We start from the raw sequence: 24,861 nt of genomic DNA on the forward strand, positions 1-24,861 counted from the left end.
ACTTATTCAATGAAGACCAGGAATTGCCTCCAGAGACCTGTGATTGTGGAGTCCAGCGGGGACGAATTGATAATCTCTGAGAATGAGGAAGTACACACTGAAGGGGGCGAGGAGGAGGAGGAGGATGATGATGAGTGACGGGGGCGAGGAGGAGGAGGAGGATGATGATGAGTGACAATGACATCTTGTTGCTGTAGAGCCAGTTTATACAGGGAGATATTATGAATAGTTTTTTTTTTGCGGGGGCCCAAACAAACCAATAATTTCAGCCACAGTTTTGTAGGCCCTGTCGCTGAAATGTTTGGTTTGTTAAAGTGTGCATGTCCTATTTTCGCAACATGTGGGTGGGAGGGCCCAAGGACAATTCCATCTTGCATCACCATTCATTATTCCTACTGCTGAGAGTCATTCATATGTGGGACTTGTCTTTTCAATGCATACAACAGTTTGCATTCCACTTGATTGCTGCACCTTCATGGGTGAGAATGTGATCTCCCTGACCTGGGGGAGTCAGGGCTGGGGCAGGAAGGCTGCAAGTACACTTCTTTTTGGGCGGCTAAACTGTTTTGTGGGCGGCTGCAATTACACTTCTTTTTGGGCGGCTAAACTGTTTTGTGGGCGGCTGCAAGTACACTTCTTTTTGGGCGGCTAAACTGTTTTGTGGGCGGCTGCAATTACACTTCTTTTTGGGCGGCTAAACTTTTTTTTTACCTGTCTGGTCTGGTGCCCACTGCTGAGAGTCATTCGTATGAGGGACTTGTCTTTGAAATGCATATAACTGTTTGCAGCCCACTGCTCCTCGGCTGCACTGTGTAAACCGTGCACAATCAAGCCAGATAGGGGTCTTGGTGCTTGTTTTGAGGTTGTAGCAGGGGAGTGCAGCTACGAGTCGTAACACCTTGAGAGAAGATCAGTACTTCTCTACCGGCAAAGGACATCCTCCTGGACAGAGAGCGCAGCTTCACCAGTGGCGTAACTATAGCTCCGCAGCCCCCGCGGTGGCGGGGGGGGGCGCCACCGGGGAGGCTGCGGGGCTATAGTTACCCGCGGTCTGCGTCTCGCCCAGCTCTCTTTCGGGACCTTCCTGACGTCACGGTCCCGGCCGGCTCCTGCTGCAATGAAAACTGACAATTAGAAAATGGCTGCCCCCATACTGCAGACAGTTTTTTGTCTGCAGTATGGGGGCAGCCATTTTCTAAGAGTCCGTTTTCATTGTAGCAGCAGGAGCCGGCTGGGACCGTGACGTCAGGAAGGTCCCGACAGAGAGCTGGGCGAGACGCAGACCGCGGGTAAGAAGGGGGGGCAGGTTAGGTGTGTGTGTGTGGGGGGGCCGCCGAATAAACGTGCGGCTGGGGGGCGCTAAATAGTTAGTTACGCCCCTGAGCTTCACGAGGGACGCATGTGAAGCAGTGAGCAAAGGGAACACCCGCCTAGCGAGCCAGATCACCTGAATCCACCCTAGCGATCAATAGAGTTACAGAAGTCACAGCCAGATAGAACTCTTCCAGCTGCCACCTAGTCATTGATTAGCCCCCTCCCCTCCACCCATTAGGCAATGATTGACGAGACGAATGGCAATAAATAATAAATTAATAATTACTAATCACAAAATTTAAAATCAGATGAAATTAATTAATTATAAATAATCATAATCACAATCAAGACAGATAGGAAGTTTTCCAGCGCTGCATGGAGCAACAGTTTGCTGGCTCTCCCTGTGCCATCATCGCTGTCAGCATCCTCCTTATCTGCACAGCTGGGTCCATCAGTTACTGCCACTGCTGCAACCAATGCTAGTGATGTTTTACATTACATTACATCTTCCATCTGCCACCTTAAATTGATTAGCCCCCTCCCCTACACCCATTAGGCAATGATTTAAGAGACGACTGGTAATAAATGAATAATAATCACAAAATTAAACAATCAGATTACATTAATGAATCATAATCACACAATCAAGCCAGATAGGGGTCTTGTTGGATGTTAAACTGATCAAAACAGTTACACACTTGCAGACAAACTCTGTGCTGCACGAAATGCCCACTGCTCCTTAGCTGCACATGGTAAACCGTGCATGATCAAGCCAGATAGGGGTCTTTTTTGGGCCTATTTTTTTAAACTGCCATCCTGTTTGCTGCTGCAGTGCCACTCTTACATGAGCCACGTGTTTGTGCCGCACACTTGTGTGGCTTAGCATAGTTATCCAGCTACCTTGGTGCAACCTTTTGCCCTAAAAACAATACTGTGAGGTGTTCAGAATAGACTGGAAATGAGTGGAAATGAATGTTATTGAGGTTAATATAGCGTAGGAGCAAAAAAACCACCCAAATTCTGCAATTTTAGCAGTTTTTATGCTTTTTTAACAAAAAAATCAGAACCCCAAAAAATCCAAACACAAAACACTTAGGAGGTGTTTTGCCAAAACCCATTAAAACCCAAAACCTCAAGGTAATCAGAACCCAAAACCCGAAACCCGAAAAGTGGCCGGTGCACATCTCTAGTATAAACATGGAATCCATGCTAACCTTTTCTAATGCTTGATAACTTTCACATGGTACATTAATTAAGGAGCTGTTTATCATTACACTGTACTGCGCCATGAAAACAGTGCACTCTACGGGGCATGTCTCATGCTGAACTGTATATTGTACACCAATGGAGCAACTAAAATCACAGGTTTCTGTGGCCTAGCGGTTATAGACACCGTTATACTGTTAGCAGCAATACTGGTTCGATCCACGGTGGGGTACAATTTTTTTTTTTTCAAACGTACAGTACTACTTTTTTGTTTTTTTTTTAATCAATAAAGTTAGGTTATACATGGCCTTGGTACATATTGCTACTGTATCAACATGGAATCTATGCTAACCTTTACGAATGCGTAATAATTTTCACATGGTATAGTATTTAAGGAGCTGTCTACAATTATGCTGTACTGCACCATGACAACAGCGCACTCAGACACAGGCCGACACCTCAAACAAAATATGTTGATTGCAGTCTGCCTTCCTGTTGTTTGCCTGCTATTGGTCGACCATAATTCAAATGCACCTATCAGCATTTGGGCGGGAAGGTTTTCCTTTGTCTGTGCCAGCATAAATACAGCTACAGACGCCAATATTGTGAAACTATCCATTTTGTAACTCTGCATCTAAACCATCTCTTCATCTCTTGGATGCATTATCATAATTATCATACAAACCCTTGAGATACTGTACACTCTGCAGCTTCTGCTGACTCCAAGTCAAGTTGTTGCTGCATTCCTGTTTCTACCAAGCTGTACCAGCATACTGTACTACATTACTCAAGAACAGTATCATCTTGCTGGTGCAGTAAGTACAGTCATTTGTCCATCTTCCCTAGCAGTAGTCGAGCGGTTGGGGCGGAAGTGTCGGTCGTTGCTAGACATCGGCCCAAACTTCTGCCCTCAGCCTCGTCAGTCAGCGGCTGACGTCACACATCTCTGGGCAGCAAATTTGAAATATAAGGCTGGCGTCTGCTGGGCACAGGGGTATAGTTCTGTCAGTGCTAGTCTTGTCAGAGTGTTCCCGGTTCCCAGACCAGACCTGTGCTAGTGTGTTTTGTGCCTGTCAGTGGTTCTCAGCTTTCCAGTCTGCTCCTGCTTCCAGCCACAGCCTGTTATCTGCCAACCTCTGGACTTCCTGTGAATCTCCATCATCTAGATAAGTCTGGGGTTGTTTGCAGTTGTTATCTCTTCGGTATCGCCTTGTGCATTGTTGCACCTCAGCTGTTATTATTCCCTTTATTACGGAATCATCTTGTGTATTATTACACCTGGTCGTTTGTATTAGTGTGTCATCTTTTAAGCATTGTTGCTTCCTCAGAGACTTTGGGGGTACCCCGTCCTGTGCGGGTCCTTAGCTTGTTCTCCTCGTGCACTCTCCCCGCCTCGGCGGACACGTTGTCTCACGTAAGGCCTGGCGGCATTGGGGTTGGAGCGCTCATAACCAACTCCTTCAAACGTGGCTGTTAAAGGTGAAGTCTAGCACTGCACATGTCTGTCAACCATGAGGAGAGTTATTTATATGCAGAAGAAGAAAAAGATGACTCTCTTTGTTGGGGCACAACTTTAGTTAAAATATATCAATTTTAATAATATACGTTAAAATTTAGGACTCACTGAAAAGAACCTCCAAAACTAGTACAATTTACAATAGTCTTTTTAGAGAAAAGCAAGTGATATTTGGTTCATATATGTATGACAAAGCAGAAAAAACTTTTTGTGACAATGTGTCAGTGTCAATAAGAAGGTAAAAATATATATGTGTCAGCCTCGGTCAGACATAATCTCAATGTGGGGATATTCTCCCGTGAGACACATAGATAGCCTGGCTGATTTTTTATTTTTTTGGTTTATATGTGACAAAAAGGAAAGTGAAAGTAAATTGTGAAAAAAGACCTTAATTAGGTCTATAATATTAATTCTAAAAAAAGAATGTCATCTGGGACCATACATTTATGGCGAAATATAACATGTTAATTAAGGCTTTCACGGTGGGTAACCACAGTTGTGGCTTAGGCTTATGTTTGGTTAATACACAGTTATACAAATATATGCAGTGCTTTAGATGATGCGTTCATGGACTAGACACACGTGTAGAGTGGAAATCAATACAGTTTGTTCTCTCTGGTCTCAAATCATTCCTGCTTTTCAGCCGTGTGTCTTAGGACAGTGAACGAGCCGAATAAGGGGGTGATCTGTGTAGAGACCAAAGTGGTGAGAACAGTTAGAAGGAAGAAAAGTGGGGATCTGCTGTTGATTTCCAGTATCCCGTATCACCCCTGTTGGTTAGAACCAGCGCAGGGGATTAAACAGTCACTGGATTCAATGAGAGTCCCCTAATAAAACGAGGATTATTAGTATCCAAAGATATGTTATATAGTGGATTGTCATCAAACGTTAATACGTATCATACAGCTCCTCTCTACATATATCCCTCCTTGTTCAATTTCCCACATGTACGTCGTGAGTCTGTATTCCCCACTGCACAGTTTCAATGCAAATGCACAAAAAAAGGGGGGCATAGATCCACTCTATCAAGTACCAGTCTAATATCAATCAAGGTTACTTATCACATGATATGCTCTGCAACTTTGGTGCCGCAAATGGCAGCCTCCCCGCCGTGTCAGCCACTCCTGCCTGGACGCGCGTTTCGCCTGTGCTTGTTCACCAGTATCTGCTATGTGTCAAACAGCGTCTATTTGTACCACTGAGCTTTCGCGGGGAAACAGCTCTGCTGTTTCTATTGGTCAGGCCCCCTTCACGCCTCCTGCGCTTATTGCAGGTTCCGGTAGTCTGTCTCATTACAGCTGCCTATCAGTGTCTGCCGTGGGTTACGTAGCGGGTGTTTACATGGTTACCATGGGCGCACTCCTCCGCTACGTGCTAGATCACATGACCGGCTGCGTCTCCAATCACAGCAGCGGCTTCCATATCTGACGTCTCATGCGTGTATTCATATACACGCTCTCGTCGTAGCTTTACCACTGTTACGTGGTTGCTATAGACGCGATCCTCTGTTACCAAGGTTACCTGCAATCAATCTCAGTGTTCCCATACCATTGGTGATTGCGTCTATGATAGATTTATTTATGGGACAATTAGCTCGCTGCTTGATATCAATGGGTTGTCATATCTTAGGTGATTGACTCTTGCTTGCTTATTCTCCTTCTCTCTCTTTTTTTCTCTTCACTTTTTTCTATTCTTATTTTTCTATTCAGATAGTAGTGCCTAGTTTGGAGGTTTTTCTATTTTATACCTCTTCTGCGTTTTACATTTACTCTGTTTTCTGCATCCTCTTTTTGTGAAATCTGTTCTATGGCAAACCATATGGATTTTAATCTGTTTGCTGTTCTTAACAGATGAGACTATTTGCAACTATATAAAGAGTTATTATGAAATTTGTTTCCTAGTGGATTTGTTACATTTGTTTCTTTTAAAGGTTTTTGAGTTCTGTCAGGACATCATTACACATGTTTTTACTGGGACGATACAGGTGTAATAAAAATATAAATAATAATAATAATAGTAGTAATAATTGCTTTTAGAATGAATTAAAGTCTTAATAATATTAGAATATAATAGTATTGAAATATAAGTTGGATTAGAAATAATAATAATAATAATATAAAACTTATTACTGCAGGGATATGTGGTGATAAGTGAAAAAGTTATTAACAATGGGTGAAAAAAAAAAAAATATATATAGAAATAAGGTGCCAAACACTGTGCAAAAGTTAGGGCTATCCATACCCCCGTAAGGAGAAGTGGGGCTTTGCCCCAAGTTCAGAAGTGGGGAAGTTAATATGTATAGGATGTTCGTGTGTAATTAAGTGTTGATTGTGTACTATACGGATTCCATATATACACTTTTTTATACATATGTAGCTAAGAGAAAAGGGCTACATGTGTCAAATTAGCTGGTTTTTGTTCAAGTGCCTATAGAGGTGTCTTAGTATAATGATTTTTCGTGCATAATATCTTGCTGAGAAAAGGTGTCTATAAATAAGCTCCTGGAGTAACTATTATCAGATTTGGCTTCTGCTGTACATCCCCAGATCAGAAATTTGTCTTCGGAGTGTATAGCCGTGGGTTTGTCCAGATGATATTGTATTCATGTTGATTACAGAAATGCTTGGTAATTTATATACTCGTTAAGTCCATGGGGTGACAAGGCATTCAGCAGGAAGGTCCATTCACTCTCCCTCTGCAATATGTTTTTCTGGAGATCTCCCCCTCTGATGCCTAGTTTTACTCGCTCAAGGCCAATGACTCTTGTTCCCCTAAATGAGTTTTTATGATGTCTGTGGTAGTGACGGGCAACTGATGTTTAGTTTTTTGAATTTCGCTAAGTCTGATACAGAATTCCTTACTGAACCTGCATGCTCTAGAATTCTCTGTTTCAAAGTCCTGGTTGTCATTCCGACATATTTCATGTCACACGGGCAGATTATGCAATATACAACCCCTGTAGATTTACAATTGATATATTGTCGAATCTTGAGTTTATTGCCATATCTGTCTTGCACTTCCCCACATTTTAGCATGTACTCGCATGCTTTGCAGCCTCCGCAGGCGTAGGACCAATGTCCAATTTCTGGCGATGTTTGACGAAGTGGCTGTGGACCAATTCGTCCCTCAGGTTTTTTGAGCGACGCCAACTCATGGCTACCTTTGGGTCCAAAATTCCAGAGAGATCTTCATCTAACAGTAGGATTGACCAATGTTCCTGGATTATCCGCTGTATTTCTTTACATTCGTTGCAATAATTGCCTACGAATCTGATCTTATTGGAATTCATCCTCTCTTTCTTCTTTTGGAAGACCAGGGAATCCCTATTAGTTTGGGTAACTGTCCTCTTTGCCCTCTTTATGGATCTGTTGCTATATCCCCTGTCACGTAATCTTTTTGTTAGATCTTGACATTGCTCCTCAAAGACTTTTTGGTCTGAGCAATTTCTCCGCACGCGTAAGAATTCCCCCTTGGGGAGATTCTCAACTGTCGGGGGGAAATGGGAGCTGGTTTGATGAAGTATTGAATTAGTGGATGTTAGTTTCCTATATAGTTTGGTCTGGATGATCCCATCCTGACCTCTATATATGTTAAGATCCAAGAATGGTACAGATTCCGGGCTGATGTAATGGGTCAGTTTGATGTTTAACTCATTAAGGTTCAGTAGGTCGATGAAATCTAAGAGTGTCTGTTGGTCTCCTTCCCATATCAACAATATGTCGTCGATATACCTCCACCACGCTATCACGTGGCTGGTATATCGATCGTTTTCTTCACAGAACACTCGTTCCCGTTCCCACCAACCTAAAAATAGGTTGGCGTACGTGGGGGCGCAAGCTGCCCCCATTGCAGTACCTCTGGTCTGCAAAAAGTACTGATCTCTAAAGGTGAAATAATTTTGGGATAATATGAAATCCTGGAGATCTATCAAAAATGTGTGGAATTCTGTATGTCCTTCCATCTGTAAAAAATAACTAACTGCTGCTAGGCCAGTGGAGTGTTCAATGCTTGTATATAGGGACTCGATGTCCAAGGTTACAAGCAAATGATTATCTTCTAATTTTATATCATTAAGTTTGCGCAAGACATCAGCCATGTCCTGTATGTAACATGGTAATCCCAGGACATGGTGGCATAGGTGTAAGTCGACAAAAATACTAGGGTTCTCTGATAAATCCCCTATACCCGAAACAATCGGGCGGCCTGGTGGGTCCAAGATGTTCTTATGAACCTTCGGCAGAAGGTAAAATGTAGGTGTCTTAGGGTGGTCTGTTTTCAGATAGTCATATTCTTGTTGGAGAATGATTCCATTTCCAAGAGCTTTGTTCAAAATTCTCATAAGGAGTGTGTTGAAGTTTTCTGTGGGATTGAACAGAATTCTTCTAGTTGCCGCAAGGCCTCTTTTTGATACATGTCAGTTGGCCATATGACGACATTGCCGCCTTTGTCAGATGGTTTAATCTGTATATTATCCCATTCTTTGATTTCCTTCAGAGCTCCTGTGGTTATGTCTCTTGTTGGTTCTCTCATATAATTGGTCTAGGTCACGTGATACTAGTTCCTGGAATACTTTTACTTGAGGACAATTAATATCCTGAGGAAAAAAAGTGGATTTTTTACGGCACAGTGGTCTTTTGGCTGGGGCTGAAGAGGAGTGATCTGATTCTTCAGATTCTTCTTGTAGTTCTTCTAATATGGTTAGGCACTCTCTATCTTGATGATCAAGTTGATTAGGGATCTCTCCATCATTGTTTTTGGCCGCATAGAATTTTTTTAATAATATTTTTCTTTCAAAGAGTCTCAGATCCCTCTCCCAGTGGAAACGGTTGAAGGGTCTTGATGGTGAAAAGGAGAGTCCCTTTTCCAATACTGTAGTTTGTGCTACTGTCAAATCCTTATCAGACAGGTTTATTATTTTCAGATGGTTGTTTCCAGGGTTCATGGTTTCTTCATCCTGGCAGGGTATTTTGATGTCCGTTGGTAATTCCATTCCGATTGGTCTTTTCGGTTTCTTCCTGCTCCTCCCTACCTTCCTTTTGGACGGTACCGGGATCTGTCCCCTGGTCCTCCATCTAAAAAAGAAGGGTCATTCTGAAATTCCCTTCTATATTCCCTTTCAGAGTTATTAGCCTCACTATTATCTGAAATTTCCTCTCCTCCAGATGACTCAGTCTCGGTATAATTCCCCATCTGTCTGGGTTGTCGTGTTCTTCGCCTATCCGCCATCTTGTTCCACTTAAATATATTGCCTGTTTCGAAATCTCCTATGTCTCGATTGAATTTGCTTCTTTTCCTGTTAATTATGTCTTGTTCATAATTGTCCAGGTCTTTGTTAAATTTCTCAAAGTTTTTTTGGAATGTCGTATCCTTCTCCCAGGGTTCAAGTTTGGTACTCAGTTCCACGATATCTTTTTTCACATGTACTTAACATCAGATGATTATGTTTTATTAATAGGGAGACCAACTCCTGAGAACATTTCAGTAAGGTATCCTCCCATTCCTTGACCAGACCCTCACTTGCCAATTGGAATGTAGGAAATATCTTGGGTCGTAGGCCTCTTGGAGTGATTTTGTTCTTTAAATAATTTTCCAAGGTGGTTGTGTCCCACGTGATCCTAGCTCTTTTCTGTAGTTTATATTTCAAATCTATCAGATCTTCATTCCAATTTGTTGTGTTGGTCCCACTGTGTAGGTCCGGGAATATATTACTAGTATCCTCTAATTTTTTCCATCTAGATGAGATCTCGTTTTTGAGGGAAAAGGTTGTCATGGTATGTGAGTATATTTTCTTAACAATGTAAATAGTCTTGGATGCAAACTGTTATATTGAGGTAGTGGGAGATCCTATTTAATAGATATATCTCATCAGGGATAAATCTATCCTCTAAATTTCATCGTGCTAAAGTCAGAGCTGAAGTTTTAATCAGTATTTATATAGTTACACACGAGAAGGTAAGACTAGCACTGACTCAGTATTTTGTTCCAATTTCTAGAAACCAACAATCGCCTGTGATTGTTGGTTTCTAGAAATTGGAACAAAATTCTGAGTCAGTGCTAGTCTTACCTTCTCGTGTGTAACCATGAGGAGAGGCAATCGAGTCAGGGGTCAGGATTGGCGGTGCCTCCCAGAGTCTTAAAATTTGTGACCGATTGTTGCACTTTAGTGCTCGGTGCAATACTATAGTAATTTATACTGTACGGCTTAATACAAGTACAAAATACCCTAGCTGTGGGTGTTGTCCGTATTGTAGGCAATTAATACTGGATTATGTCCGCAGAACCAGAATACTGTATTTACTTTTTTTTTTTTTTCTTTTTTTTTTTTTTTTAATCCTGCTACTTTGAGGATTGTTAGAGGACAAAATGGCCACCAAGCAGAAATGTACTGTAGTAAGAGACAAATGGAGCGTTTTGCAAGATAAGCAAAGTATAAGCTAATCAATTTTATGATTCTTGTGTTAAGGGCCCTACATACGCAGAGATTTGTGTCAGAGATTCATAACGGGAGATTCAGCATGGGAGATTTCACTTCCAGAGAGATTTGTGACAGAGATTCATAATGGGAGATTTCAAATCTGTCACAACTGTCACATAAAAGTGCCGTTAAAAACTGCACTTCATCACAACAATAATGTTATATGGTATAGACAGTAATTTCCTATCCACCACATAAATAATGTATTTTTCCAGAGCTCCCAATATATACATTTAACCTAGGGGCATTTGCTGACATGACGTGCATTGAATGAAACAGCAAACCATTATTAGCTTCCTAAATAAACATTGGTGGCATAGGTCCCCCCCTCACCCCAAACAAACTTGCCTGTGATAAAGTCATCTGTGGATGACGAAATGCGTTAGACCCTACACACCCTATTGGACCCTTGTGGATTACAAACCTTATATTCCACTTGGACCAGCTCTCCTATCCATTTGCACCAACTGGACTTTACAAAAAGGGACACCACCACCTGCTGAACATTTGGAGCCCTCCATTCCATGATACGTGTACCATCTTTCCTCACGACGGGAGTTTTCAACATCAGGCTATAAGTCAGGTATATGGACACCCGCCATCCAGTAACATCTAATTTACCCAAACCGAGAGAGCAATACTTGGAACAAATGAGGGGTGACTATGTTTTTTTTTATTCTGCACATTATATATTTTCCTTATATATAAGTTTTGATTTTACTGTATTTACATGCTAATGATATATTAAAATAGTTTTTAATTTGTAATACCCAATTGGTCAGAAATATAAATTTTTAAATTCCAGCGCTCCACCACCCAATTTTCTTTCTCACCCCAAACAAATAAACATTGGTGGCATAGTGTTCTTTCCCCTCCCCCTAGTGCCCCCCCCCTCCCCCACAAAAAAACAAGATTAATCATTGGTGGCTAGTGGACCCTCCCCTCCCAAAAAAGTATATATATATATATATATATATATATATATATATATATAGTCTGTAGTCCTCTTCTTTAGCCTGTATCCAGTACACACCAGCAGGAACAGCAGCGAGAATGTTTTGTTGACATTCTCGGCTCCTCCCCCGAACCGGGAGTTAGTCCCACCCACCAGTCAATCCTGGCTCCTGATTGGCTGGTGGGCGGGATGAATTCCCAGTTCGGGGGAGGAGCCGAGAACGTCAACTCACTGGTGTGTACCGGATACCGGCTAAAGAAGAGGACAGGTGTGCAGCAGCGGGACCCGTCACGAGCGCACGAGCCCTCGGCCGCCTCTGTGATCCCCGGGGTCCAGCGGCACCTCTCCTGGAGGCCTGCTGCTTCCTCCAGCAGCAACCTCCTCCTTCAGCCACAGGTCAGCGCTGGGAGCTTCACTGCCGCAGGAAGGCAATTGCTTGGAAGGCCACCACACTGCAGAGATGTGCAGGGCCTTCTGAGCGATTGCTTTGAATTTTCCAGCAGGGCTGTTATGTATCGCAGGACCGCGCATACATATCGCTGTGTGGGCTATGCACACAGCGAGTCAGCCACTTTCTGAGTTATTTACTAAAATTATGTAAAATCACTCAGAAAGTGGCTGAAATTCGCTCTGTGTGTAGGGCCCAGGGCCGATGCAAGGTTTTGTGGCACCCTAGGCAAAACTTCTACCAGCTGCGCTGATAACCCCCCCCTACATGTCTCTCCCCGGCGTGAGCCGATACATGGGGTAGGAGAATGACCAGTATCAAGGGTAAAGGTAATACTTACTGCCCAAGACTGCCTTCCTGAACATGGGGACCCCATTGAGGCTTGGACCCGGGTGTACCATTTTCACCATCCTGTCGCTGGGCCTGCGGGAAGGCACTCGTTCCCGTCAGCTCCATAGCGCCTTTGGCAGGATTGATGCTGCTGCTGGTAATGGACGGACGGGCAGGATTAAGGACGCAAAAGATTATAAAAGATACATATGTGTGAAATTAAAATCACACACAAATTCTCTTTTAAGAGAGAGCGCCACACAGCTGAGTATATAATTATTCAATTTATTTTTATGTATAAAAGACATACAACAATTATAAAAAAATGATTAAGAATTATTTGAAACAATGTATTTACTGGAAACCACACTCCTGTGGTGTTTATTTCAATTATTCCAATTTTAGGAAAGCAAAGTCCCGTGCTGTGTGTAGTAAACAACAATGCAGTATTTTGCGGCACCTGTTTGATTGGTTTGGTAATGGTATCCCCAAACAGGTTGCGATCCTTTATGCAGTTATGGCAAATATATATCCACTTTATTATTGGCTTGTGTAGTAATTACTTTGGGCTAGAAAGGCGCCATGTTTAAAGAAGGTGTCCGGAGTAACTAAGGTTGGTTAAGCCGGACGGCTCCAGCTCACCTGTGCGGCTATCGCCGCTTGATGTTGTGCTGCTAGATGATGTTTGCAGACAGGGAGCGAGCCGCCCGTCTCCGCTTCAGGAAGCCGCCGTACAAGTGGACTCGCCAGGAGGATCAGATGGTATACTGAAGCCGCAAAGTGTTTTTGTAGTGAAGACCAGCTGGGATCTATTGCAGCGCCAAAAAGATGTTTGTCGGCAGGGAGTGTAGATATTTCCAGAGACCCCTTAACGCGCTTCTTCGCTGTGGGTTTGGTATAGTGGTTTCATCAGAAGTAGTGAGTGGGATTAAGGATGCTGCTGCAGCTAAGGGATGGATGGGAGGAATGACAACTGCGATGCTGCTGCTAAGGAGCGGGCAGGTGAACAGACGCAGATTGCTGCAGTCCAGTGTCCTTTACCTCTCTCTCCTAGCCCAGCTGCCCGCTGCCTCCTCTCCCTCCCTCTGCCCTTACCGCTGGAAATCATGGATATGTTTTTGGGCGCTGGGTGAAATGTGAATGCCACCAAAATCAATATAATTAAATGTTGGTCAGAATTAAGGGGCGCCCTCCAGTGGCCTGCGCCCTAGGCAGCTGCCTAGTGGTAGCTCCGGCCCTGGTAGGACCCATTAGTCTGCATTTGCAAATCAAGCTATTGTACTGTACATTATCTTTCAAGTAAAGCTTGAAGTTTGTGTTGGCGTTCACTTATTTCAGCATTTGCCGTTATGCGATACAGTATTTAAGGGTTATAAAGTAATTGCTGTATATACTGTATAATTCTGTGTTATCAGCAGACATGGGCAAGGTCGACAGTAAAAATGTTGACATTGTGTTTTTCACAGTTTTTTCCAGCAAATGTAGACATTCTGTAGTTGACATGGAGACTGAAACGTAGCATCGCTTGCCATGCTTCGGCCATGGTGCCTCGCTACGCAAGGCACACTATTTTATTCTCCCTCCACGCCCTAGTGGATGATAGGGCATGAAATACCGACTGTTGTCATATGTCTGCTCTATAAACATTACAAAATCCCATGTTGACCTTGCCCATGTTGACTAAAAGCCATGTTGACCTAATGACCTGTCAACTGAAAGCCATGTTGACCTCCACCCCTGCAGATGTAGACCAATGTCTACCCTTCAGCATGTCGGCCTAATGGTGTCGACCGTAATGTAGACCAAATGATGGTAGTGGTCATTCTAGCACCCGCCATCTTTGAAAATCCATGCAGTTACTGTTCCCTGCCTGGGGTGTCACTGTCTGCTGTAGTGCTCCTAGCCCAGTGTGGTCTGTACAGTATATCAGTACTGATATGCAAACCAGACCTGTGCTAGAAACACCACAGCAGACAGTGACACCCCAGGCAGGGAACCGTAACTGCATGGATTTTCAAAGATGGTGGGTGCTAGAATGAACACTAAACCGTATCCCCCATGTACAATAATTCATATGGTGTTCTGTTGTCCATGCTTCCTACCCACATACTGTATGGTGCTCTGTCGATCTGTCTATGCAGTCTATGGCCCTTGTCTGTGTCTATGCTCCAATTTGGTTATCTGCCTATCTCTCCTTGTCTGTCTCTCTGTCTGTCCGTCCGTCCACCCATCTATTGTCCCCCTCCATCCGACTGTCAATCTACAGTACTGTATGTCCCCATCCATCTTTCTGTCCAATTACAGTATGCTCCTCTTCTAGTATGTCTGTCTAAGCCCCACCTGTTAACGTATTTTGTTTATCGCTTCTTCCCTTATATAAAAAAAAAACACCACCCAGGTTTATGCAGTACAGTATATGGTACATCAGGCATGTCCAAACTACAGTATGGCCCTCCAGCTGTTGTGAATCTACAAGTCCCATCATGACTTGGCACAGTGTTGCTGTTAGGGAATGCTAAAACTACTGTAGCCCCCCCCCCCCCCCCCCCCAATAAAAAGTTTCTGGTAAAAGTGATGTGATACTGTACAGTACTGTACTGTATATTAGGTGAGCCAGAACCCTCCTTTTTAATCATCCTTGGGGCATGGGTACAATAAACAAGGCCATACTGTAATTCCAGAGTACTTTAGTGATTGTTACACAAAACCAGAGTAGTACAGTATACTGTAATCCAACTTGTGAAAAGAGGAGATGCTCGTTACCCACTTTGTCGCCAAACAAACCTCCTGCTACAGTGCCCAGGGCAGCCAATAGAAATCTTGGGCCCTGGTACAACAACTTCCTGGGGCCCCCACAGAGGGTGCTCCCCGCACACTCCGCCGTCACTGGCTTCCCCAAGACGCTGCGGGGTCTGCGGACCTGTTCTTACGCTACTGGTTCCAAGGTGGATGCTTAGTGAATTGCAGTAATTGCATTGACATATATATATATATATATATATATATATATATATATATATATATATACATACATATACACACACACACAGGCTCGACAAACAAGAACAGTGCGCTTGCTGAAGGCTCGCACCAAAAATTTACACCGTAATGCCTATTACACGTCACCCACCCATTACATATTATTCCACATGCCATAATGTCCGTTAAACGTTATGTCACACACTGTATTGCCAGTACACATTATGCCATACACCATAATACCCAGGGCTATTATTCAGCAGGCTCCAGCAGGAACTGTGGCCTCAGTTCCTGCTGGATCCTGCTGAAAAATAGCCCTTATAATACCGATTACATAGAAACATAGAATTTGACGGCAGATAAGAACCACTTGGCCCATCTAGTCTGCCCCTTTTTTTAAACATGTTACCTCAAACCATATTTGATCCTTATTTTTTTGTAAGGATATCAATATGCTTATCCCAAGCATGTTTAAATTGTACTACTGTATTTGCGTCTACCACCTCTGTTGGGAGGCTATTCCACTTATCTACTACTCTTTCTGTGAAAAAATTCTTCCTCGCATTTCCCCTGAATCTTCCTCCCTCTAGTTTCAGTGCATGTCCTCGTGCTCTGTTGCTCCTCTTCCTGTGAAGAATGTCTCCCACCTGTACCTTGTTAAAGCCCTTGATATATTTGAAAGTTTCTATCATGTCCCCCCTTTCCCTTCTCTGCTCTAAAGTATACATATTAAGATCTTTTAGTCTTTCCTGGTACGTTTTGTGATGTAGGCCATGCACCATTTACATCACATGAGTTTGCGCTGCATCGGGAGCTAGGGTAGATGCTCCCTTTGCACTAGCTCCAATGCTCACTCCTAATGCAGCATAAGCTGTTGGGTCCACTACGTGCACTGAGTACCTGCTTCCCCCGTGATCTTATCTCAGACAGGCAGCTAGTAATAAACAAAAATAATAATAATAATAATAATAATAAAGTTGATCCTAGACAGGCGGCCGCCATCAGTGCAGCTCGCACACCTGAGCTGACCTTAGGCTGCATCAGTATGGATCGTGGAACTGTCTCTAAACTGTGTAGAGACTTGGCTGCCCTGCCCCTACAGTATATATGCATTGTGGGCCAGCTGACAGCAACAAATATGGCAGTGGCAGGGGACAGACAGACTGCTGAGCATGCCCTCATGCAGCAGCATGTCCTCCCATGAACCTTTTGGAAGTCCAACTCTGCCAGACACCATTCTCTTCCTTCCCCTAATTCAAAGCAATTCAAAGCAGCAAATACATGGAAAAACTGACAGAGTCCAGAATAAACGTGGAAGTGTATATTATACCCCTTTTACACCAAAAACCCTGGTCGGACCCTGGTCTTTGAACACTGGAGTTTCCAGGAGCTGACCCTGCTTTATACCCCATTTACACAGCACTTCGACCAGGGTCGGACCTGGGTCTGCATCATTTACACTGGACCTGGGTCAGCCCTGCTTTTTCTTGTGGATGTCATAAAAAAATGCTTGCTTCATTGACCCTGTCAGCTGGTGCCTGCGGCGGGGTCAGCAGTGACTGACAGACGCGTCGGGGTTGCCGTCATGTAAGGTGACGTCAGCGGGGGTATCCCCTGTAACCCTTGCCACTTTGTATCTGAGTTTCAAAATTGATCACAACGTTACATTTACTCCCTTCATTAACAAAATATCCAGCTCATTCAGACCATTTTATGTCTATATGTTACATTATCAGAAACAAGTGTCTCTGCTTATTGGACATACAGCTTCACTTTAACATCAGCAGACACTGGTATTCTCATTTTCTCCAAGTCCCGATAGTCGCACAGTGCAAACCACTTGCATACACAGCACCTGCCCGTACTGCACAGACCGGAGCTTCTACTGCGTTCACTTAACATTAGATAGCCGCGCACATACATAGAGTTACAGGGGATACCCCCGCTGACGTCACCTTACATGACGGTAACCCCGCACGGCGTGGCTGTCAGACACCGCTGACCCCGCCATAGGCACCAGCTGACAGCGTCAATGAAGGGGGAACTGGCGCCCTTTCTTAAGGTATTTATATGGAGGGGATGCTGGCTGCGGCTGCTGCTGTAACTCCCCGCTACAGCCGCGGGGTCCCTGAGTCGAATGGGCTGTCACTGGCAGAGTCCCTGCGGCGGAAGGAAACTACTAGTTTCCGTCCGCCTTAGGGACCCCCGCTACTGACATCCCATTCGCCGCAGGGACCTTGTGGCTGCAGGGGGGAGTTACAGCAGCAGCCGCAGCCAGCACCCCCTCCGTCTCCCCCCTCAGCAGCCTGACAGCTTCTTCCCCCCTCAGCAGCCTTACCGCTTCTCCCCCCCTCAGCAGCAGTAGACATCCCCCTCCTCCTGCAGCAGAGGGGACAGCGCTGCACCCGCAGCGACCATTTACACCGGTCTCTACACGGGTCCTGACCGTGTTCTACCCAGGTCAGGACCTGGGTAGAGGACCCGTGTAAATGGACACGGCTTCACCCCATTTACACCGCCGCAGATCCGGGTCTGACCCGCCGCTGACCCGGATTTTTCGGCGGTGTAAAAAGGGTATTACATAGACAGCACTCTGAGGTCTTAGAATACATTTGAAAGAAATCATGCAGGCCGGTTGTTAAACGTATTATAAGACCTGAGTGCTGCCTGTGTTATATACACTTCGACCTGCATACCTGTATGAGGAGGGCACCGCTCTAACATAAGTACACATTGCTTTGAAGTACTTAAACATATTTTGATTTTCTTTTTTTCATGCAACCTTTATCTGCCCCCCGGAAGCCGGTTACCTGGTGGTAGGAGAACATAGAGGAGGCTGGCAGCAGAAGCCAGAGGCAGGTTCTGGGTGAATACTGAAAAGGCAGAGGGACCTGGGATAGAAAAGGGAGGAGCTGGGCACAGGAGAGGAGAGGAAGGGCCAACCTGGAGTGGATCTCAACTGATTGGCAGCTGGTCCCACAGGAGGGGCCAGCTACTGTACAGTAATGAAGAATGGGGCTGTGTTGCTGTGCTGGAGCTCAGTACAGCTCAGCAGTGTGAGTACTATAGCACTGTTAAGTGTCAGCAGCGCTGGTGAGGGAGAGGCTACAGGATTCAGCAGCCCATACCAGCCACAGCTGCCTAACCAACAGCAGCAGTGGCATAAGAGATTTAACTGTGACCCGTGTAGTCCCCGCCCCCTCCTGAAGCTCCGCCCCCATGCACGCGGCTGCCTGCCCTGCTGTGCTGTGTCTTATTAGGGAGAGCAGCCGGGCATGTAGCATGGCAGTGCACCTAGGCACCCTGCCCCATGGCTCAGCCCGCCACTGCAGTGCAGTTAGCCAAGGCTCCCTGAGCTCCTCCTGTCCACAGCATGCCACTTTCCCCTCTCATGTGCACTGCAGGCTGCAGCATCCAGTCCGGCTTCTGCTGCAGTCTTAGCAGACAGTCACACAGGCAGACTGTCTCTGCAGAAGCTCCGCAGCGGTGGAAGCCTCTGCCACTGCCTGCACACAGTGACAGGCTGCCGCTGCGCTACTAACCCAGTCTCCAGTCCAGCACAGGACCCGGGCGGCACACCCGCTGCCTTTAAAAAAAAAAAAAAAGTGTGTGTGTCCTCGGACCCGGGCCCCCCTGACAGGCCCGGGCCCAGGTAAAATGTACCCGCCCCCCCTGCCTCTTGGCGGCCCTGACAGTGCCTAAACCCCCTACTGCTACTATACTGTATGGCCCTGTATTGCTACAGTACCTAGCCTACCGTACTGTATACTGTACATCATTTTCACTACTGTAATTGTACTATACAGTAATACAGTCTGCTACTGTATTGTAACTAATGTACTGTATTAACTTGAATCTTATTGTGTATTGTAGAGTGCACTGCATACTGAAGATGATGAAAACACAAACATTCTATTCTGGAGCACCTTCACTGGCACGTCCCAAGAGTATGGCTGCATCAGTGACACGCATTCAAAAGAAGATTACAAACAAGAAAGCAGGAAAAGAAAATATTCCTGGTGTCAAAGTAAGGAAAAATGCCAAGGCCAAGAGTTTTTGTTGCAGTCCACTGGAAATTTTGACACTGAATTTCTGGAGGAAGACCTTAACACTGATGTACAGAACCCATTTCTCTGTGAAAAAACTTACACATTGACAGATGCTATGGGGGGGATCTTAGAATGCACACCCGATTTACATGAGGTGCTATCATGCTGGGACTTGTAGTTCTGCAAAGAAAGACATGTGGTGCAGATGCACACTCCATATTATTAATCAAAATCAATCAATAATAGAGGTTCTTGTTATATTCATTGGCCAAGAAATATTTGCCCACCAACCAGCTTCACGGTAACCTCATTTCTGGTGGGTCCCTAATACTAAGAATCTGGGGCGCGGAACCCCAAAAAGGCCAGCATAAGCCAGTCACCCCAGGGCAGCACACAAGTGAAAAACTAAGTTATAAATGTGTGTTAATAAGAAAGAAGCAGGAGCTAGAGGTTAAAAAGTGTAGTGCTAGGAAGTATAATATTAGTGAAAATAAATAGTGCTAAATAAATGTTAGGGTGTGCCACCCCGAAAGCAACTCGTTTACACCAACCCAAAGGGAACCGCGCCCCAAATCCATCTCCAAGACTAGCAATTAGTGTACATTTTTAGGTCTTAAATTCATTGTGCCCTCAGTTTGCAGTCTGTGGCTACCAGGGACCAAACTGGTAAACTAATATTCAGATCAGGTGGGCGGGGTGCTACTCTAAGTTGAAGGAGTCCCAACCTTCAGGTGTACAGGTGTACACAATGTTATCTTATGGTGGGGGGGGGGGGGGATCTTAGAATGCACACCCGATTTACATGAGGTGCTATCATGCTGGGACTTGTAGTTCTGCAAAGAAAGACATGTGGTGCAGATGCACACTCCATATTATTAATCAAAATCAATCATTAATAGAGGTTCTTGGTATATTTACTTTTTAACCTCTAGCTCCTGCTTCTTTCTTATTAACACACATTTATAACTTAGTTTTTCACTTGTGTGCTGCCCTGGGGTGACTTGCTTATGCTGGCCTTTTTGGGGTTCCGCGCCCCAGATTCTTAGTATTAGGGACCCACCAGAAATGAGGTTACCGTGAAGCTGGTTGGTGGGCAAATATTTCTTGGCCAATGAATATGCCAAGAACCTCTATTATTGATTGATTTTGATTAATAATATGGAGTGTGCATCTGCACCTCATGTCTTACATTGACAGATGTGTCACTTACCGAAGATAATGACTTTCACCCGTTGGAGCTTTACACTACACCACTTATACAAACATCACAATCACCGCACCGTAGGAAACTTGACTTTAATGATCACAACCCATCTGAATGTAGCTGCACAAGGCTGGTGAGAGACTTTTTGGGCAAGCTGGAAACGCAATACAATGGACTGTCTGGACAAATGGATGCACTGACAGTACAAATGAATGTACTGAATGACATGCTTGCTCAAGCTATTAAAGATGCCACCCATCAAGCAATAGAACAATGGCAAGCTGCTACAGGGCCAAAATGAAGTGTGTTTGGGGAAGAGAACAAAGGACAGCCACTGCAAAGGAAAAAGTAAGTTTCTGATTTGGAAAAACAATCGCATCCATATCAACATTTCCATAAGCCCCGGACCTGTCGTTTTGGTCAACAAATGAAAATTCCAAAAGTTCCGCTTTTTCTGATTTCAATTTTAGGTACACATCCGAAAGCTATTACTGAGTTGACAGAAGTTGATTCTGGTGCATAGTTTTGAAACCGCTGTCAGAAAAACAATCGCATCCATATGAACATTTCCATAAGCCCCGGACCTGTCGTTTTGGTCAAAAAATGAACATTCCAAAAGTTCAGCTTTTTCCGCTTTAAATTTTAGGTACATATCCGAAAGGTATTACTGAGTTGACAGAAGTTGATTCTGGTGCATGGTTTTGAAACCGCGGTCAGAAAAACAATCACATCCATATCAACATTTTTATAACCCCCGGACCTGTCGTTTTGGTCAAAAATAGAAAATTCTAAAAGTTCCGGTTTTTCTGCTTTAAACTCTAGGTACACATCCAAAATGTATTACTGAGTTGAAAGAAGTGGATTCTGGCAGTGGCGTAACTCCCGGAGGCATTGGAGACATTGGCCGCCGGGCGTTAGCCACTAGGGGGGGCACAGAGGAGCCGACAGCAGGAGCCTGTGACTTCTGCAGTGAGCAGTAACGTACGTGCTGCTGCAGTTGTCACATTAGAGAAGGAGGAGCCAGTCAGTGCAACAACTTTTGGGGCAACTTAAGCACAGCTCCCACTGCTGTAGCTACGTGTAGCAGCCGTGTCATGTGCAGGAATGAAACTGAAAGTAAACTAGTACAGGTCCTAGCAGCCCTCTCTGTCGGAAGCTCAGGGCTGCTGGAAGGCGGAAGCTAGTTTACTTCACTGTAATTCAGTGCAGTCAGTTGACTCAGTTCCTCTGGCAGGTCTGCCAGATAAAGAGGGAGCTGCTGATCTCAGTTCAACCCCCTCACCAGCCTCCCAAGAGTTTTCCATGAAACAGCCCAGCACTGCAGCAGGCTCCACAGAGCTGTCCGAAAAGGGGGCGGGGCTAAACGGAAGGTCCTTCTTCGCAATGGTGAGTGTGACTGGAATACTGTATGTATTTCTCTCTATTTTGTGTGTGTGTGTAACTATTATACTGTATAAATGTGTGCATGAGTGTGACTGAATAAGTGTGTGACTGCAGGTGTTTGATTATGTATAGGTGGGCCCCAGCAAGGCAGTGGACAGCGATCAAGGCAGCCAGGCCAGCAGCAGCTCAGCTGACTTAGGTGAGCACAAAACTGAAAAGGGGGGGCAGTGGCGCCCAGGCCCCAGCCAGACAGCATGTACCCCCTGGTAGAAACCATGTGTCAGAGAGCGTGTATCCCCTTACAGAGAGCATGTACCCACTGGGCAGAGAGCATGTACCCCCTGGCAGAGAGGCATGTACACACCGGGCAGAGAGTATGTACCCCCTGGCAGAGAGCATGTGTCAGAGAGCGTGTATCCCCTGACAGAGAGCATGTACCCCCTGTCAGAAACCATGTGTCAGAGAGCGTGTATCCCCTGACAGAGAGCATGTACCCACTGGGCAGAGAGTATGTACCCCTTGGCAGAGAGCATGTGTCAGAGAGCGTGTATCCCCTGACAGAGAGCATGTAACCCTTGTCAGAAACCATGTGTCAGAGAGCATGTACCCACTGGGCAGAGAGCATGTATCTTCTGGCAGAGAGGCATGTACACACCGGGCAGAGAGCATGTACCCCTGGCAGAGAGGCATGTATCCCCTGGCAGAGAGGCATGTATCCCCTGGCAGAGAGGCATGTACACACCGGGCAGAGAGCATGTACCCCCTGGCAGAGAGGCATGTACACACCGGGCAGAGAGCATGTACCCCCTGGCATAGAGCATTTACCCCCTGGCATAGAGCATTTACCCCCTGGCAGAGAGCATTTACACACCTGGCAGAGAGGCATGAACCCCCTGGCAGAGAGCATGAACCCCCTGGCAGAGAGCATGTAACCCCTGGCATAGAGCATGTAACCCCTGGCATAGAGCATGTACCCCCTGGCAGAGAGGCGTGTATCCCCTGGCAGAGAGCATGTAACCCTTGGCAGAGAATACAACCCCTGGCATAGAGCATGCACCCCCTTGGCATACAGCATGCAACATTGAAACCCTTGGCATCAACAATGAAACCCGTAGCAATGAGCATGTACAGTAGGTAAGCAGCAGTTATATGTAATAAGCATTACGGTGTGTAGTATTATATATAATGGGCATTACAGTGTGTGGCATAATGTGTAAAGGGCATTACTGTGTTTGGAATAACGTGCAATGGGCATTTACGGTGTTAGGTGTAATATGTGATAGATATTATGTTGTGTGGCATGTGTAGTGGGCATTACGGTGTGTGGCATAATGTGTAATGAGCATTATGGCATGGGTATAATATGTAATATTATGGTGTAAATTTTTGGCGCGCGCCTTCGGTGTGCACTATCCCTATTTTAAATTTTCTGGCTCCTACAATTTCATCCTGACGCCTACATTTAAAAAAAATTGGCATGCCCTGGCATAACATGTAATGGGCATCACGGTGTGCGGTGTAACGTGTAATGGGCATCACTGTGTGTGGTGTAACGTGTAATGGGCATCGTGGTGTATAGCCAAACATGTAATGGGCATCACGTTGTGTGACAAAGTGTTTAATGAGTATCGTGGTGTGTGGCAAAACGTGTAATGTTCATGTTCATTGCGGTGTGTGGCAAAACGTGTAATGGGCATTGCGGTGTGTTGCGCAATGTGTAATAGGCATTACTGTGTGTGTGTACGTCTAAGGGGCATTATGGTGTGCAAAACCAATATTATCTGTGGCTTCTGGGGGTCAAAGGTGCTTTCTGTGGTATATGGGGTCAAAGATGCTGTCTGTAGGATCTGGGAGCCACCGATACTATCTGTAGTGTATGTGGGGGGTAACCAATGCTATCTATGGGTTGCAGGTGCTGTCTGTAGATCTAGGGGTCACTTATGCTATGTATGTGTAGTTGTTTGTGTGTGTGTGTGGGGGGGGCACTAACATCTTTGTCGCCTCCGGGCACGTGGTATGTACTTACGCCACTGGATTCTGGTGCATGGTTTTGAAACCGCAGCCAGAAAAAAAAAATCACATCCATATCAACATTTTTATAACCCCCGGACCTGTCGTTTTGGTCAAAAAATGACAATTCTAAAAGTTCCTGTTTTTCTGCTTTAAACTCTAGGTACACATCCAAAATGTATTACTGAGTTGAAAGAAGTTGATTCTGGTGCATGGTTTTGAAACCGCAGTCAGAAAAAAAACACATCCATATCAACATTTTTATAACCCCTTTCGTTTTGGTCAAAAATTAAAATTCTAAAAGTTCCTGTTTTTCTGCTTTAAACTCTAGGTACACATCCAAAATGTATTACTAAGTTGAAAGAAGTTGATTCTGGTGCATGGTTTTGAAACCGCAGTAAAAAAAAAAATCACATCCATATCAACATTTTTATAAACCCCCGGACCTGTCGTTTTGGTCAAAAAATTAAAATTCTAAAAGTTCCTGTTTTTCTGCTTTAAACTCTAGGTACACATCCAAAATGTATTACTGAGTTGAAAGAAGTTGATTGTGGTGCATGGTTTTGAAACCGCAGTCAGAAAAAAAATCACATCCATATCAACATTTTTATAACCCCCGGACCTGTCGTTTTGGTCAAAAAAATGAAAATTCTAAAAGTTCCGGTTTTTCTGCTTTAAACTCTAGGCACACATCCAAAATGTATTACTGAGTTGAAAGAAGTTGATTGTGGTGCATGGTTTTGAAACCGCAGTCAGAAAAAAAATCACATCCATATCAACATTTTTATAACCCCTTTCGTTTTGGTCAAAAATGAAAATTCTAAAAGTTCCTGTTTTTCTGCTTTAAACTCTAGGTACACATCCAAAATGTATTACTGATTTGAAAGAAGAGGATTCTGGTGCATGGTTTTGAAACCGCAGTAAGAAAAAAAATCACATCCATATCAACATTTTTATAAACCCCCGGACCTGTCGTTTTGGTCAAAAAAGGA

This window comes from Crinia signifera, chromosome 12, assembly GCF_055691185.1.
Source record: "Crinia signifera chromosome 12, ASM5569118v1, whole genome shotgun sequence".
In the NCBI taxonomy this organism is placed as follows: domain Eukaryota; kingdom Metazoa; phylum Chordata; class Amphibia; order Anura; family Myobatrachidae; genus Crinia; species Crinia signifera.